This window comes from Neovison vison, chromosome 2 (genome assembly GCF_020171115.1).
Source record: "Neovison vison isolate M4711 chromosome 2, ASM_NN_V1, whole genome shotgun sequence".
NCBI classification, from domain to species: Eukaryota; Metazoa; Chordata; class Mammalia; order Carnivora; family Mustelidae; genus Neogale; species Neogale vison.
Genome location: NC_058092.1, coordinates 52,940,046 through 52,958,194, shown reverse-complemented (window position 1 = coordinate 52,958,194; position 18,149 = coordinate 52,940,046). Strand labels below are relative to the sequence as shown.

The 18,149-nt window shown below is 42.9% G+C and overlaps 1 protein-coding gene across 2 annotated transcripts in view; it reads right to left on the bottom strand.

The window, feature by feature from the left end:
• The window catches only part of ROR1 (receptor tyrosine kinase like orphan receptor 1), a 412,387-nt gene that overhangs the window by 48,561 nt on the left and 345,677 nt on the right, over positions 1-18,149 (bottom strand). The window lies entirely within an intron of this gene.

The following is an 18,149-nucleotide window of genomic DNA, read 5'->3' as shown; positions in this document are numbered from 1 at the left end:
AGACTCCACATGGAGTTAGGACCCTAAGATCATGACCTGAGCCAAAACCAAGAGTAGACCGCCCAACCAACTGAGCCACCCAGGTGCCCCGGTCACATTTCTTAAAGGTAAAAATCTGCTGTTTTTTATTTAAAAGGGTGGGGGGGCACATAATAAAACTAGGAATCTAAGTAAAGAATGCAAAATTATTCCAATATGGATAAATAATCAGAAACATGAAAACTTTAAGAACAGATTAGAATCTGATGTGGGCTAAGAAGTTAACTACCTATCCGAAAATACCTCTATCTTGTTCCTGAGAAGACTCTGGGCCATGAAGCATCCTTGGTTAATTGCAAACCAAGAGGAAGGAAAAGAATTTAATTCTCATCAGCTATAACTACACACCCTCAGAGAAGGGGTGTCAGGACAAATACAGGTGGAGACATGGAAAGAGCTGGTCAGAACGAAGGAGAGAAGGTGAAGGTCCTGGTGTGTCAAGAATAGACTTTGCTTCAGGCCAGCAGTGGCCAAAAGATAATGGGTTAAATATGTGATCCCAAACTTATCTCACAAACTGTCTTCTACAGACCTGTCTATAAGTGGACCTCAAAGAGGGTAATGCGTTAACATAGTTGACCTTTAAGGTCAGCTTTCAAAGGAAGCCAATCCAGACCGTCAACCCAGAGGGGCAATGACTCACAGAAAAGGCCTCAATCTATCATGCGGAGAACTCACCTAACTCTTAACATCCCTTCTCTCACTAGAACACCTCTGTGAGTTCAAGAAATTCTGACGTGACTGTGTCAAGTATCACGAGCTATTTCCCACATCCGGACACTAACAAGTGTTAACATTTATTTCCTTAGCAAAAGCATCCCTTGCTCTTTCTCACAGCACTTATTTGCTTTAAATAATTAAATTTTAAGGGGCACCTGGATAGCTCAGTTGGTTGAACATCTGACTCTTGGTTTCGGCTCAGGTCGTGGTCTTGGGGTCGTGGGATCAAGCCCTGCATTGGGCTCCACACTCAGCGTGGAGACTGCTTGCCCCTCTGCCTGGGCTCCTCCTCCTGCACTCTCTCTTTCCCTTTCTCTCACTCTAGAATAAGTAAGTAAAATCTTTAAAAAAATTTAAATTTTAAAAGTTTTTTTTTCTTGGCTATGAACCATTAAAACAAACAAATGAATAATGTTCTGTCATAGTTTCCAGAGCAGCACATAATAGTTACTTGTGTCCAACTTAGAAATGGGAAGGTATTGGCTTTGCTTCATAATGATGTTTGGAAACACAAGGGTTGCATTTCACTCTGGAAAAGGAACAGAATTACCCAGGCTTGTATCTCACAAATGTGATTTGAGGGAAAATTATGCATGTAATATATTTTATTCCTATTTAAAGACACATCTGAAAGGACTACCCTAGTACCTATTTGTAAGAATGTGAAGATCACTAATAAAAGAATGGGTGATATTTTGCCCTCTCTTATTTACTGAGGTTTTTGTGGTAGGTGAGCTTTGTACCTTATAAGAAGCCCTGGGGTATTTTCACTTTTCCTTCTATGAAGGGCCTACTTTGCCCCTCACCTTAAGGCTGGAGCTGGGAATGCATAGGTGGGACTTGGAACCCCCATCACCACCCTGCCCCCAACAACCGAGTTCTCATTAGAAGCTCTTTGGATGTTTTCTGGCAGTTCTCCAAGTATCAGGCATTCAAAAGACCCCTAAATTTGCCCACTGAGACTAAAAGAAGTTTGGAAGAATATGAAATTCACACATACCAATCTGGTCAGATTTTCTACCACAAATGTTACTAAGATTTCTTTGACTTGTTTTTCACTTTCCTTTTATGCCTTTGGTCATGGATTGAAAAAAGAGTAGGTCTGTGGAAAGAGTGGTAAAGGGAATTTAGGGACTTCTTAGGAGGGTTTAGTTTCATATTGCTACTCAGAAGTGGGGTAAAGCCCAGTCCCTAATTCCTGCTTTTCTGTTTCCGCTTAGCTTTGTTTCCCATAGCTTCTGTGAATGGCAGTTATGAAAGATTACCAGTCTCCATAAAAATCAATGGTGAACTCAATGCTGCTCCCAACCCCCAATCCAAAATAACGGTAATACAGAGGGGCCCATGTCAAGTCTAAAATCTTACACGTTTTTTAAAAAAAAAACTGTAGTAGCAGCAGAAATTCATGTTAAAATAAAGATTGATTTGTGAAGTACCAAATGGGAATATAGTAATTAGAGCAGCAATATCTGTTAGACAAGAGGTCTCTGGAAAAAATTTATGAAATTCAATGGGTTCTTCAAGGAGAAATGTGGAATAGTCGTGGGTTGCTGGGGGTAGGGGCTCATATTTTTGGTATTCAGAGAGCAACAATATAATCTCTGCTCACTAGGACTCTACACTCCTCTTCCTCTTCAATCAACAAGTTTGTCGAAGCCTTGAGCTGAGAATAAGAGGTCATCCAGTTAAGGCTGGGAAGGCTTCTGGAGGAGGTGACAGCTTAAAAGAGAAATAATTCAATAAATCATGGATTCAATGCAGTTGGCCTTGAACAACACAGGGGCTGGGGAGCTGAATCTGTGAATAACTTTTGATTCCCTGAAAACTTAACTACTATTAGCCTACTGTTGACCACAAGCCTTACTGATAACATGAAGGGTTAATTAATTTATTTTATATGTTACAGGTATCATATACTGTATTCTTATAATAAAGTAAGCTAGAGAAAACATTATTAAGAAAATCATAAGAGAAAATACATTTATAATGTAGTACTGTATTTACTGAAAATAACCTGCCTAAAAGTGGGCCCCCAGTTCAAATCCATACTGTTCAAGGGTCAGCTATGTTATGCTAGCCAAGGTAAGTGGAGTCAGAGGCAGAGTAAGGCTAAATGGGACTAATGGGAGGAGGGAGTAGGATAAGCCCAAGGGTTGGGTGTTAACCTGCAGAGTCTGGGCCAGTAAAGAGGTTCACCATTCCATTATTTCTCTGTTATTTCACTCAAATCTTGGATTTTTACCTTGGAAACAAACCAGAAAGTGATGTGATTAGGGATAGTGTGGCAAACAGTGGGACTGGAGATCTAAGACTGAAGATTAGGGTCCAAGATGGCTGGTTCAGCTTGAAGGGGCCCAAGCCATAATCTCCCATAAGGACTTGCAATAAACCCAAGAAACAGAGTCTAGAACATTCAGCAGTTTCAATGGAAAGAGCTGTGCCTGTGTCAGAGGTGACAGAAAATGGTGTGAGACTGCTGGCGGATCTGGTGGGAAAGGGGACAGTGAACTCAGGCAGGCGCCATGCCTGTGGCTGTCCCCTGGGTCTACCATCTCATGGAGTCATTCAGTTGCAATGGGACCTTGCAGGCCTCTCGTCCAACCCTTTCTAAAGGTGAAAGAACCAAGAGTGAGTGGCTGTGTGACTTGATCGAGTTCACCAAGTAGTTAGATGGACAGAGTGAGTGCGGTGGAAAGAGAGGCCTTTGGAGACCCACAAAAATACCGGGTTCAATCTCAACAGCTGCTTCCTAGCTACACGCAGCCCTGGGCTAGGTATGGAGTCTCTCAGAGCCTAGATGTAGGGAAGAGAATTGGGATTAAGCTGCCACTTCTACCTCTACTTGGTCTGCTCCCTAAACTGCCTCCCATCCCATTAGAAGGGATGGGCCCAACCATTGCCTTGCACAGGTGGATCTTACCCTCCTCACTTACTCATGGGCATTGTTCTGGCAGCTGTTCTTTTTCTCTGTTTATCACCATTTCCCCCCATCTCTATCGGATCATTCCCATCAATACACCAATGTGCTGTAATATCTCCCATTTTATTTTCTCCTTTTATTTTTTAATTTTAAAAAAGATTTATTTATTTGCTTGTTTGTTTGTTTATTTAGAAAGCATGAGTGGGAAGGACAGAGAGAAACCTAAGTAGATTCCACATTCAGCACGGAGCTGGAAGGTGGGTAGTGGGAGACTGATCCCATGACCCTGAGACCACAACCCCTGCTGAAACTAAGAGTCAGCTGCTTAACCAAATGCATCACCCAGGTGCCCCTTATTTTTTCCTTTTAAAGATTTATTTCTTTATTTAAGAAAGAGAAAGGGATAGCACAGGACCAGGGGAAGGGGCAACAGGGAGAGAGCGAAGGAGAGAAGTAGGCTCCCCTGCTTTGAGCATTGAGCCCCATGTGGGGCTCGATCTAATGATCCTGAGTTCACCCAAGCCAAAATCAAAAGTTGGATGGTCAACTGACTGAACCACCTAGGCATCTCTATCTCCCATTTTATTTATTTATTTTTTTAAAAGATTTTATTTATTTGACAGAGAGAGATCACAATTAGGCAGAAAGCAGGCAGAGAGAAAGGAGGAAGCAGGCTCCCCACTGAGCAGAGAGCCCAATACAGGTCTCGATCCCAGGACCCTGGGGTCATGATCTGAGCCGAAGGCAGAGGCTTCAACCCAATGAGCCACCCAGGCGTGCCCCTATTTCCCATTTTAAAACAAATTCTTTTTAGATTTTGTCCCTGTTCAACTACCTCCATATTTTTCTGCTCCTGTTTATAGCAATACTTCTCTTAAAGGAGTTCTCTACACCTGTTTCCCCCAGTTCTTCCACTTGCTCTTGGACCCAACCCAATCAGGCCTTTGCCCTTCCATCCATTGAAAGAGTTCTTGTCAAGGTCAACAATCTCCATGTTACCAAATCCAATAGTAAATTTCCAGTCTTTATCTTTAGTGATTTCGTAGCAGCATTTGACACAGCTCATCACTCCTTGAAACCTTTTCCTTCACTTGGCTTGCAGGATACTGTTCTCACTTGGTTTTCCTCTTATTTCTCTGGCTGTGCCTTTTTGGTCCCTTTGCTAGTTTAAGACTTCAGTCATTGAGAGTCCTATGCTCAGTCCTCAGACCTCTTCCTTCTACTCCCACTCCCTGCTTGATCTTCCCATTTCCTGGCTTTATTTTTTATTTTTATTTTTTATAAAAAGAGAGTGAGCAAGAGAGCATGGAGGAGGGACAGAAGGAGAAGGAGGGAGAAAGAATCTTAAGCAGGCTCCACACAACAGCAGGGAGCCCCATGCAGGGCTTGATCTCATGACCCTAATATCATGACATGAGCCAAAATCAAGAGTTGGACACTTAGCCAACTGAGCCACCCAGGCACTCTCTCCTAGCTTTAAATGACCACTTCTGTGCTGAGGACTCCCCAAATACATATCACCAGCTGAGAATACTCTCTGAACTTCAGCCTCCATACCCACTTGGGTATCTAAAAGGAATTCAAACTTCACATGTCGAAAATTGCACTCTTTATTTTTCAACAAGACCATTTGTGAGTTCTTCTATCATCCCCGTAAATAATAATTCCTTCCTTCCAATTGCTCACAACAAAAACTTCTGGGCTCTCCTTGACTCTATACTTTCTCTCATAGCCCTATCCAGACCATCAGCCCATGTTTTCACCTCCTTCAAAATTTATACCAAACTCACCTTTACTGAACTCTGGTTCAGGCCACCATTACCACTGCATGATCTTTCCCAACAGCCTCACAACTAGTCTTTCTACTCACATTCTTGTCCATCCTCCACCATCTATTCTCAACATGGTGGGTGGAGGGAATCCTCTGAGGACAGAAACCAGTTCATATCCTTCCTCTGCTCAAGCTCTTCCAATGGCTTCTCACACTTCCCTTCTCACACTAAGTGGAAAATGGAGTCATTACAACACCCTTGCATAGTCTCCTGCCACCCCACCATTTCTCTGACCTCAAGCTTATTGCTTTCCCCAACCCTTACCTGTCTAATTAGTATCTTAGTATCAGATATACTCTCTATCTGTATCTATATCTACTGATACCTTTATTCTTTATATTCATACTTCCTGGGGACAGGAGATTTGGTTGGTCACTGCTACATCCCCATTGTGCCTTGAAAGTAACTAGTTGTTGACAAAATTTTAAAAAATATTAAAAGAGTGAATTAAATCTCCCTCGCTTTAATTTTAACTTCTGGGTGGTGGCAGCAAAGAGGGAGAGCCTGAGTTCATGCAGCAACCTGAAATACATTGTCAGATTTTCCACTTCCCCATCTGGGCAGTCAGCCTCCCCATGAATTCTGTTGAATGGAAGGAGAGAGGGCAACCTTTATCAGTAGCAACATTCTAACTTGAAAACGAAATTTGTTTTCAAAGCCCTTCTTGAATTTGAGCCCTCTCCTCCCTCCTGGCTTAGGTGCCCACTGCCTCTCAGCTGTTCACCAGAACGGTCCCCTGACTGGGAGGTTGGCCTTTAGTCTTCTGCTCTTCCCATCCACCCTTCATGAGGCTGTCCAAAGGCCACATAAAATGGAAATCTGTGTCACCCATGTAGCTGACGCTCCCCATAAACCAGACTGGGATCCTCAGGTACACAATAAATATATCACTTCGATGAATATAGGACTGGAAGGCCACGGATTACTGGATTACTTAGCAAGTCTAGTTTTCAAGTTACAAGGGTTCTCTCCCCTCTTCTTTATTTCTTCCACCTACCTTCACGAGATATCAAGATCTTTCTTTATGCTCAATGATATTCTCAGCTTTGAGGTAGATTTTTAAAAGTAATCTTTCACTTCTAGCTATGGGAATCATTTGTAATCATACCTAGATGTTTGCAAAAGTACTACATTGCTCCACACAGAAACTACGATATCAACAACAAGAAGGTGGGGTGGAGGGGAGAATAGATGGTTTTTTTACACCTGCCATGTGCCAGGAACACCCCTCAAGGTAGTAGTATTTTCCACATTATCTAGTTGAGGAAACCAAAGTTCAGGGATTAAGTTTCTTGCCCAAAGCCTTAGGACTCACTCCACATTTCCTGCTGTTTCCATTATGAGAAATACTATAAAAATATATATGAGAATATATATTTAGTAGAAAAGACACAACACAAAGCAGCATCTGCACAGACAATGCTGCTATATAAAATAGTTATAGGTACACAGTCAGGGAAGGCATTTAAATGGAAAGGGTTGATGTTGATTTTATTGGACCACGTGTCTTCTAAATTGTCCCAGTGCTTAATAATGATACAGTAGTTAGATTAAGAGTATTGTGAAAACAAGCTTGAGGAAAGTTGCTCACTTGTATGGTATACTGCATAGTCAAGAGAAGGGAGAGAATTCCTCAAGCAGTAGTTGGAGAAGGCTTTCTGGAGAAGAAGGTAAGGGATAGATTTAAAGCCAGATAGAAAGAAGATGAACAAAAAAGATCCCCCCCTTGGCAGTCTGGCTTGGTTGAAGGCCTCGCTACCCAGCAAGGACTGTTCCCACCTCCTAGATACTGACAGGAAAAATGCTGGCCAAGTAACGTTTCAAGTTTCTCTGGGGCATTACCTAACAAGCAGGATGCTGGGACCGATCTTGGCATTGCTGACTGGAAAAGTCACTGGGCTGGAAATCAGAAGGCCAGGGTCCTTGGTCCTAATTTAGCTGCCAAAAAACTTTATTTCGATCTAACCTTGGATAGGTCACTTAGCCTCTTTTGTCCTCATTCACTCCATTTGTAGATTACAGAAGTCAAACTATACAGTATGTTCTTTCCAATTCTAATCTTTTATGGTCACTCCAGTTTGAGGTCTCATTGTGTCCCACCAAGACAGTTGTGGTCGCCTCCTAACGGGTGTCGCTACCTCTGTTCTTTAGCTTGAAGACTGATCCTTCATGCTGCCACAGGTAGCATGTAGGTAGACCAGATCACCTCCCGCTTACAACTGCAGTGGCTCTCCACTGCAGAAAGTTCACAGCGACAGCCCTAGCAGGTTAATAGGGATTATAAGGCCCCGAATGACTCGCTCCATCCACCTCTTCAGCACCTGCTACTGCCTCCCTTAAAACTCCAGGCCCTAGTGATAAAGAACAGCTCACAGTTTCTGAGGACATCGTGTTGTTACAGACATTTATGCCCCGGCCATTTCCTTCCAAGAAACCCACTTCCACCTTTCTTCACCTGGTTCACTGTCCTAGCTCAGTCTTACTATCTTTAATGTTCTTTCCAGAAACCTCCTTGATGAGTCCCTGAGCAGATAGATATGCTCTCTCTAGCATTCCACACCTACTTCATGCTACTGTGATTAATATTGATATGTAGGTTCCTCTGCCAGGCAGAATGTTCCTAAAGCACAGCAGCCATTCCTATTTTTCTCTGTAGTCTGAACACATCCCTGATCTCCCTCCCAGGACATTCAGCATGGTCGTAGCCGGCATCCAGTAAGTGTTTATGAAACTGCACTCTATGCTTCTCAGGTACAGCTACAAAGACTTGCTGGGGACTCCAACGCCATTGGCCTTCGGCAAGCCCGTGTTTGAATATGATCCCAAAGGTGGACTAAGGCAGGTTCCATCCCTATTTCTCTAGTGCACTTCGCTAGCTCCCCAAGAACCCTGCAGCCCCAAATCTGTTAGTTTCAGAGTCGGCAGTTCAGAGGTAGCTTCACCACTTCCCACCTCCTTCCCCCAGTTCCTCTAACCAGAAACACAAAGTCCTCACAGTCCTGGTGTCCAGGTTGCTGTTCTACAGGCCTCGCGGTACAAAAGTGTATCGGACTCCACTAGGGTATTATTTTAAGCATTACTAACCACCCCTAGCCTATCAACTCCTGGCTTTGTAGTCATTTCCAGTTGGAATGTCTTTAGGCTGAAAAAAGACAGGTTTGTGAAAAGACATAAACATCTCTGGTGAGAGGTGACATATGTTTTCTCCTAGTGAAAGCAAGGCACTCCCGTAGATTCTGCAATTTTTGGACACCGCATAAAATACATCTCTTGGGCAATTAATCTCCTGGCAGGCTTTGAGTGAAGCAAAGACTCCATGTTTCCCTTTGTCATTGTTCGAGAGTTTAACAGTGCATCTATCTGCTTTATTCGTGTCCGGAAAGCCAAAGACCGCCTTGGACCTCTGTAGCAAGCATATGTAAAAACACTTAGTGTTCACACGTTTGATTTAAATATTGACAAATTTTTTCATTAGAACATTAAACCCTTAGCTTTATTCATCTTAAATGCTTTCCAGGAGAGTGACTCCCCCCACCCCACCATAGGGTGACTCCCAGTAACTCAATACAAACCCTATGAGCACGAGTAGCACGGAACCTGGTAGTCTATTGTGCTCACATTCTGTGGTGAGGCAGCTGTAACTGGTTAGAAACCAGTGCTGGAAATAGTATTTGGAGCTTTCTTGGCAGATTTCTTACATCGTTATTCAATATGAACTGCAAATCATATGCTCGTAGTTATGAAAATGTCAGGAAACTCCTAGTGTTCATGCTTTGTTTGACAAAGCTATTTTAGAGCAGTGTTGGAAGGCAGAAGAACCCAGCATTTGGGATGTAGAGGAAAAGAACATGCTCCCATGCCCAGCCCTTATTGAGAAGCTGATAATTCAGTCCTATATGACAAGAGCTCAGCTCTGAACTGATGGACCTACATTTCACGCAGTCTTGATTGGCCCAGGATATGTGTCAGAGCTACTAGAGATCTGGAAGGAAATGCAAGAAACTTGTTCACTTCTTGCTCAGTTTGGATCAACTGAGCTTCAGAGCAGGGTCAGCAAACTGCTGGACTCTTACTCTGGGCGGCTGAATGAGGCCCCCAGGGACAGGAGCAGGACTCAGGCAGAGCGGAGAGAGAAGGGTAAAAGCAGTAAGGGGAAGAGAAAGGAAAAGACTTGGTGGAGAGAAGGGAATGGGGAAGAAAGGGAAGCAGGGGGAATAGAAGGAAGTGGTAAAGAAAAGCAAAATATGAGATTACTTTCACATCTAACAATAATGAAGTGGATTTGTATAACACTTCCACATAATTATAATTTAAATTTAGATTCTTATCATGCTCTTGTAAAATATGCAATTCTTAATCTACCCTTTAAAGACAATGATTGTTGTGGATATTGTGAAAAATGGAAGCACAAAGATGACAATTAAAATTACCTTATATCCAGAACCCCCAGATACTTGCTATTAACATATGGCATATATCTTTATGCACACATAAAACCACACAAATAAATTCTTTTATTACAAAGTAGAATTATACTGGACATAATTTCTTCTCTTTGGTGTCATATTCATTTTCTATATCATTTAATATTCTAATAAATCCTAAATGATTTTTAGTGGCTACAATTAAACATTTAGGTTGGGTCCAACCTTTCATTATTTATAAAAAATGTTGAGGAGAGCCTGGGTGGCTCAGTCGGTTAAGCATCAGATTCTTAATTTTGGCTCAGGTCATGATCTCAGGGTCACGAGACTGAAGCCCACATGGGGCTCTGTGCTGGATGTGGAGCCTGCTTAAGATTCTTTCTCTCCCTCCTCTCTGCCCCTCCCCCCTCACTCTCTCTCTCAAAAAAAAAAAAAAAATGTTGAGATGAATATCCCTGTGTATGAATCTTTATATACATCTATGGTTATTTCCTTAGGCCAAAAACAATGAGTGGAATTATTTTCTAGGCCAAAGGTATGCATAGCTTCAAGGTTTTTAGATAAATTTTAAAGAGCCTTCTAAGAAAATTGTTATGATATCTATTTCCACCATCCATATTGGACAGTGTCTGTTTCCCTGCTCTCACTGCTAACAAGTACCTGCAAGGTAACTACTATGTCTTATCACTTTTTTTAAAAAAAGATTTTATTTATTTATTTGACAGAAAGAGAGAGCACAAGTAGGCAGAGAGGCAGGCAGAGAGAGAGGAGGAAGTAGGCTCCCCGCTGAGCAGAGAGCCCGATGTGAGGCTCGATCCCAGAACTCTGGGATCATGACCTAAGCCGAAGGCAAAGGTTTAACCCACTGAGCCACCCAGGTGTCCCTGTCTTACTGCTTTTTAAGACTGTATCTCATTTTTATCCTCAGTGAAGTTGAACAGCTTTTTCATATGTTCATGTTTGTAAAACATTTGTATTAGTTATCATGTAAACTGCCTGCACATTTGGTACATTTTCTCTGTTCATTCTACTGTTGCTATTATTATTCTTGTTAGGTGAAGAAACTGATTTTCAGAGGCTGACCGACTTGTCCTAGATCATATAGTTAGCAAGTGACTAATTTGGTTTTTCTAAGTCGGCTTCATGTCATGACAAGCTTATAAGCTTACAAGCTTACAAGCTTACAAGGATCATGAGAATCTCCTAAGTCTAGCATGGTAAAACCAAAGCCCCCAATCCACTGAACACCAAAATAAATAAAATCAAGGAAATTCGCAACAGTACAACAGGGTGCAATGCCCTGTAATGAAGAGTGTCAGATATCTTGTTCCTTGATTATAGTCGCCAAACTCTGAGCTTAGAATATTTGCAAAGAACAGCAGTAGCCTAATAACCACATTTATAATGTGTTTCATTCCACTGATCTCTAGTTCTCTTTCCAAATTGGCAAACCTTAAGTAAATCTGCAGAGAGATGATGTGCGGAGAGATGTCAAGGAAGGTGAGGATCCCTAGGGTACATGTGGATGGCATATTCTACTGGTGAGAGAGGGTAGGAAGCTTCCAGAAAGGCTGATTGAGGCTGGGGCATTCAAGAGTTGGAATGTATTCTGAAATGAGGGAGGAGCCGTCCTGTCTTCCTATATACTGGTCAAGTTCAGCTAGAGCATCAGGCTCTACTCTGGGCACCAGACACATACACATACACCATCATTCCTGGAAAGCAAAGAGACCAGGTTGGTGAAGAGAACTAAACTCAACCACAAGAGGAATGGTTGAAGGAGCGAGAGGGGTGACTAGGGAGGAAGACCTGAAGGAACAGGAGAACGTTCTTCAAATGCTTGAAGGATACGCTGTGCCCCTACTAGACAGGTATGCTCTTCAAGTCCCCCCTTCACCTCCCATCTCCAGTATCCTGGCACATGGCAGTCAGCGAGAAAACACATTTACTTACTGATAGCCTACTAGGGGCCAGACACCCTCCCCGTAGGGGAAAGACAGAGCCCCTGTCTTAAAGGAGTGCATGTATTTAAGGTATCTAGTACATGGCTATTGAGGGTGGAGGGATATAGAAGTGAATGAGTGAAAAATTATACTTATCAAAATGGTGAACAGGAGGGAACGCATGGACTGAGATAGCAAATGAAGAGTGTGTCCTCAGAAATGGCTGAAGAAGACCAGGAAATGCCCATGCTTAGAAAGCTGAAGCCAGGTTTGCAGAGAAAATGCCAAATTAGTTCCTTCTCCTCCATTATCACATTACCAAATCACATCTTCAACTAAGTTCCAGCTGGGTAAACTGCATTTCCCGTCCCCTGCTGTTTTTATGACACAGTGCAAGTTGCTTAACCTGATGCATTAGGCAGCTCACAGATTGGAGCCTGTCTTTCCAGTCTTAGCCTCTGCTATTCAGATGAAAAGAAAAGAATCAAACAGAAAACTCCCATCTGGAGTCTAAGTGCAGGTGAGGGTGGCCAAGGGAGGCACCTTCGATGACGTTTATTGGTTCCTTGATTCAACAGGGATTAATTGAGTGCCTGATCTATATCTCTATCATAAGGGTTACTACCTGGTAAGGAGGGAATAGCAGGAAGAGATACAGCAGTAGTCCTATCCATTCATGCTGCAGTATTGAGTGCTTACTATGTGTCAGCCCCAATTCTAAGCACCAGCACTCAGTGGCATACCCTGTGTGGGGCAGGGGGAGCTGTCTGATGGACGCAGCCAACAAAGGGTACAAGATCTATGGAGAATTTAAAAATGATAATGAAAACAACTATTAAGCTAGTCTGCTTTTATTACCATCATGGAACTGTGATTCAAACAGTGTCCTATAAGATACTCCTTTCCACCAGGTGGATGATCCCACTGCCTGCCCTAGGTATGCCCCTGCAGTTGCTACCACAGCCAACAAAACATCCCCCAACTCCTGCCCCCATGAAGCTTACATTCTGGGGGGTGGTGGCAGGGGCTTTCTTCCATCTTGAGTAGAACTGCCCCTGTTAACTGGTCAGAGACCAGAGTTACATGTGGCTCTGTACCTACATTGTAGCCAGAGAGATGTGAGCATAAGTGACACGTACCACCTCTTGAGTCAAGTCCTTGTAGAAAGAAAGTGAGAAAGGAAGGAAAAAGGAAGGAAGGAAGGGGTGGGAGGGAGAGAGAGGAGAGCCATGGATAGAGGGGGGAGAGAGGGAGGGAAAGAAGGAAGGAGGGAGGGAGGAAAGGATGGAGAGAGGGAAGGGAAGGGAAGGAAGGAAGGAAAGAAAGAAGGTTGGTTGGTGAAAGAGAGGAAGAACAGAGGTCTGTGCTCTTAGAAAGGAAAGGGTGTGTACCTGATGGGAATGTGGTCATAAAGATGCTGAAGCCATCAAGGACAAGATAAATGCCATGGGTTGAGTTTGGCAGAAAAATAATAAACTGGGTCTGGGTCTCAGGATGGCCATGGGGAACAGAGGTACATTTCTAGCTCTGGGCAGCAACCTCTGGACGAGAGAGAAATCAATTTCTATCTTGTTTAAGTCATTTCTATATCTATCTCTATCTATCTACCTATCCATTCATCCATCCATCCATCCATCCATCCATCCATGTGTCTATGTTCTATGTATTCATTAATCTATTACAACAGCCTACACTGTATCCAAATTAATACTGAGAGTAGACTATAAACAAATAAAGGAAATACCCAGTGTGTCCAGTGTAAGTGTGCGCAGAAAACTGCAGCAGGGGTGAGGGAGAGTGAGTGCTGGTGGATGGGAAGCTACAATGTCACTATTGCTTTTAGACCTACATGGCTCATCACAGTAATTGCTAGCCACACCTGCCTGTTGTTGAGCACCTGAATGTGGCTAGCCCAAACTGAGTTGCATGGTAAGTGTAAAATACACTCTGACTTCAAAGATCTAGTACCCAAAGCATGAAAGCATAGTATCTCATTAATATTTTTTATATTGATTACACACTGGAATGATAATATTTTGGATCTGCTGGGTTAAATAAAATATAGTTAAGATTAATTTCACCTGTTCCTACTTTTTAAAATGAGAAATGTAAAATGACATTTACATTTTACATTTACATTTTACACTTACAAATGTAAAATGACATTGTGTGGCTCACATGACGTTTCTAATGGATGGCGCTGCTTTAATCTCCCTTTAGCAACTCTGATCCTGTTCTTCCCTCTTCCCTCTTCCTTCTTCCCCAAGGCTGCTGCTTCCATCGTGTCACTGACTACCCCCAACCCGCCCAGGTTCCAGTCTTTCCACACTCCTCTCCAGGGCAGAAAGTCCTGCTCTCTGGGTATGAAGTTTCATCAAGAGCAATCATGATCATCCATTAGACTCCTTCGGAGACCCAGGAGAGAGTGGCCCCTACTTGTAGGCAGAGAGCACAACTACCTCTTTGGAGAGCAGCTGAGAAGCACCAGAAGGCTTTGTCTCTCAAAAAAATACCCCTTTTCCCAACTGGACCACCGCTATACATGACCTTACCCCATGAAGGCTTTGTCTTTAACTTTCATGTTTTTGTTTCCCAGTCAAAGAAAAGTGGTCTTTGGAAACTGAGCTACAGTGTTCAAGAGGAAGGGCTTCGTGTCCTGTACAGCAGGGTTCACATTCTAGCTCTGCCCTTCCCCACCCGTATGGTCTTGAAGAATTTCTTGGCTGTTTCAGGCATCCATTTCTCCAAAGCCAGGAAACTATGACCCACACCTTACACCACGGTTCCACCTTTAACACACGTGCCATGGTTACAGTCCAACTCTCAGACTAAAGACCCCAGGCCCCTAGCCATCTCTCTTAAGAAGCTGTTTAGAATCAGGAATAAGGACAAAAAAAAAAAAAATGTGACTACAGGGGTATGAATCACCTTTGCTTCCACTGCCTCACGGAAAAATTCTGCCAACAGGGAGTGGGCTGGGAAAAGCAGTAAAAGGGGAACCACATTCCCATCAAGTACACACAATAAATGTCAAAATTCCTGTCATGCACGTACGGCATTCTACCTGGAGGCTAAGGGGTCAGAACTGTGCACGAAAAAAATTAATTGAAACGGTTCTTCAAGAAGAAGGGAAAACAGGGCAACATGGCGTAGCCTCCGTGAAATGTCCTTTTCACAATAGCCCTCGGGTTACGCCACCCCGAGAAGGCCTGTCAAGGTGATGCTGGCTGACGCACGATGAAGTGTTTCATTAACACTGTCAAATCATGACAACATTTACGGGTCCAAATGCTGCACCTTCACGTGTTACTCAGACATAAATCTTACCTGACTTCACAGAGCTGGGAACAGTTGACATACCAACAGCTTTCATCCATGAATCACATTGGGGAGTCAACGCTTTCTATGCATTATTCCATTTCACTCTTACCACAACACTGGGAGCTGGCTAGACTTAACCCTAGTACTCCAAGCCTCAAAGAGCCTTCTCGGATTTTCCCCTGATCGGGGGAGCACCAGACTGAGGGTGAGAATCGGATCCCTCTAATGGTTGGTGATGCTGCTAAACATATAGAAAAGTCAGGGACACCACGTTTGCATTTATAATACAATATTAAATTCCCAAGGATGGAATTTTACCTTGAATATTTAAATTATTTTTAGGGAGATGAAACGCTAGTGAACTGATCCCCCTGACTAGGAAGCGGACTGGGAGTACGTCCTTGATTGGGAATGTCTCCGGGAAGGCCATGCGCACTGCAGAACATATCAGGGAGGAAGGCAGGGATGGCAAACCTGCCAGGGTGAGGTCGGGGCATTTTTTAAATCTCTGGATCAGGGGCACCTGGGTGGCTCAGCGGGTGGAGCCTCTGCCTTTGGCTCAAGTCATGGTCTCAGGGTTCTCAGATAGAGTCCTGCATCAGGCTCTCTGCTCATCAGGGAGCCTGCTTCCCTGTCTCTCTCTGCCTGCCTCTCTGCCTACTTGCGATCTCTGTCTGTCAAATAAATAAATAAAATCTTTAAAACAACAACAACAACAAACCTCTGGATTACTTTGCTTATCAATGAAATGGGAAGATTTGTCTCTGCAAGGCCTGGATCCCTGGGGTTTTGTATGGCAGTGTCTGTGAAAATGCTTTAGTTGGCCCTAAAACTCCACCTGAAGTCTACCAGACTGCTCTGTGGACGCCAGGGGATACAGAAAGGCAATCGCTGGGGGAGATCTGACTTTTCCTACAGGCCTGAGTGATTTGGAAAATGTGATTTGTATAACTTCTTCCCTCCCTCACTGGTTTGAGGAAAGAAAAGTATCCCTTTTTTAAAAAAACCCAAACCAAATTGGAGTTGAATTAGAAAATAGTGTTACACGATGGGATCCTGCTTACAAAGCACTTTCCACGCATTATCTCATTTGATCCTCAAAACCACCCTCAGAGGCAGATGTTTTAAAGATGAGGAAAATGAAGAGAATGACTGGCTTCCACTGGATCAATGGCTGTCAGCCGGCAAGGTGAGGGGCCCGAGACCAGGTCTGTTGACATGAAATCTAACGTCCTTTTCTTTGCGTAGTTTCCTCCAAGCTGAGCCTCCATTCTCCCACTTCCCCATCTATTCCTTGACCAAAAAACTGTTTAGCAGAATATAATTCAACATCACTGGTCAATCACTGGTCTTTTTAGTTAATCAGGTGTTGGCTGAGGAGCATATTTGTTTTTTAGTACTGTCCAGTATCTCAGAGGGTTTGAAAGACAGATTATACTTGACCTCTACCCTCAGGGATCATGTAGTCTTTCTAAACAGATAAGATATAAAATGTTGGAACTGCAAGAGAGGCAGTGCATCAAATCATATTGCACAGAATCTTAGTGTGATAGACTCAACAGAGGAAAACACCACAGGAGGCTGGGAGTAGTCGGGGAAAACTTCCTGGAGGAGGTGGAACTTAAGCTTCCTCTCAAAGTCATGGCAGAATAGAGGCCAGAGGCCAGTTTCTGAGTCCCAGCTAAGTATTCTTCTTCATACAGGTTGGTGCCGAAGGGAGGGGAGTTTATATATTTAAAATGTCTTTTACTTTAAACACACATGCACACACACACATACCACTAGTCCTGCCAAGCAGAGAATGCTTGTTATCTAAGAGTGGTTCATATACTAGTCAAAATGACCATCATGACATCAGTAAAACTGGACAGTGCTCAGAATAACACATTCACTGCTCTTGTAAAAGAGCTATACTTTCTGAGGTAGTACTCATTTAAAAAAAAAAAAAAAAAGAAAGAAAGAAAAGAAAAGAAAGGGCATTCTTTTATGTGGCTTTCTCAAAAATGCAGCCGGGAAATCTAAACGCCCAAGTAGTAAAGCTGCGCCTTTTGAAAGCTTCTTTATATCTACCATGTGCAGATTCACCAGGACTAACATTTAAAAAACTGGGACACAAAACCACGGCGCCCTCCTTTCAAGTTTGATACAGCCGGTGTAATGTTCGACATCACTGTTCATAGAAACACTTTTTGATCTGAGGAGATAGGAAACACAGCCATCCCCTGGCTGGAATGTAAGGATCCTACAGAATAGCAGGGATTAACTTGAAAGTGCAGGGGAGTGGGATGGCCTGGTTTCCTTAGAGACCGAGAGTTCACAAGCAATTCCCTGTTTGTTTCAGCACATTGTAAATCTGTGTCCCCCCTCAAGCCAAACTCTGGGTCTGGCACAGAGTAAGTACTCAAGAAATAATGTTGAATGAATGTTAAGAAATGTTGAATGAATGAGGAGCTGCTTTCCTTGATGATTTTGTACTCTCTAGTACTTTGAGAGCCTTATTATAAACATAATAATATTGACCATTCGTTGGCATGTGTATGGTAAGCACTTTAGAAATATGATCTTATTTGCACCATACAATAATCACAAGTGGCAGATTATCATTACTCCCATTTAATAGACCAGAAACTGAGGCGTAGAGAAATGAAACAATTTTCCCAAGTTCACAGCCAGGTCCTCTCAATGCCTACGCTCATGATTCCAACCTCTGCTTACAATGCTGCACAATCTTGATGTGTATCAGGCAGGAAAAGAGAGAGAGAAAGAACAAAGGCAGATAATAAAAGCAATGTTAATAAAAATACCTGGTATTTATCAATTATGTATACTTTTTAAGTAATATACACACTCTCTCTCCTTTAATTATCATTACAACCCTAAGAGGTAGGTTCTAATCAGCCCCTCATACAGAGGAGTAAGATGAGACATATATATATAAGAATTTAAGAAA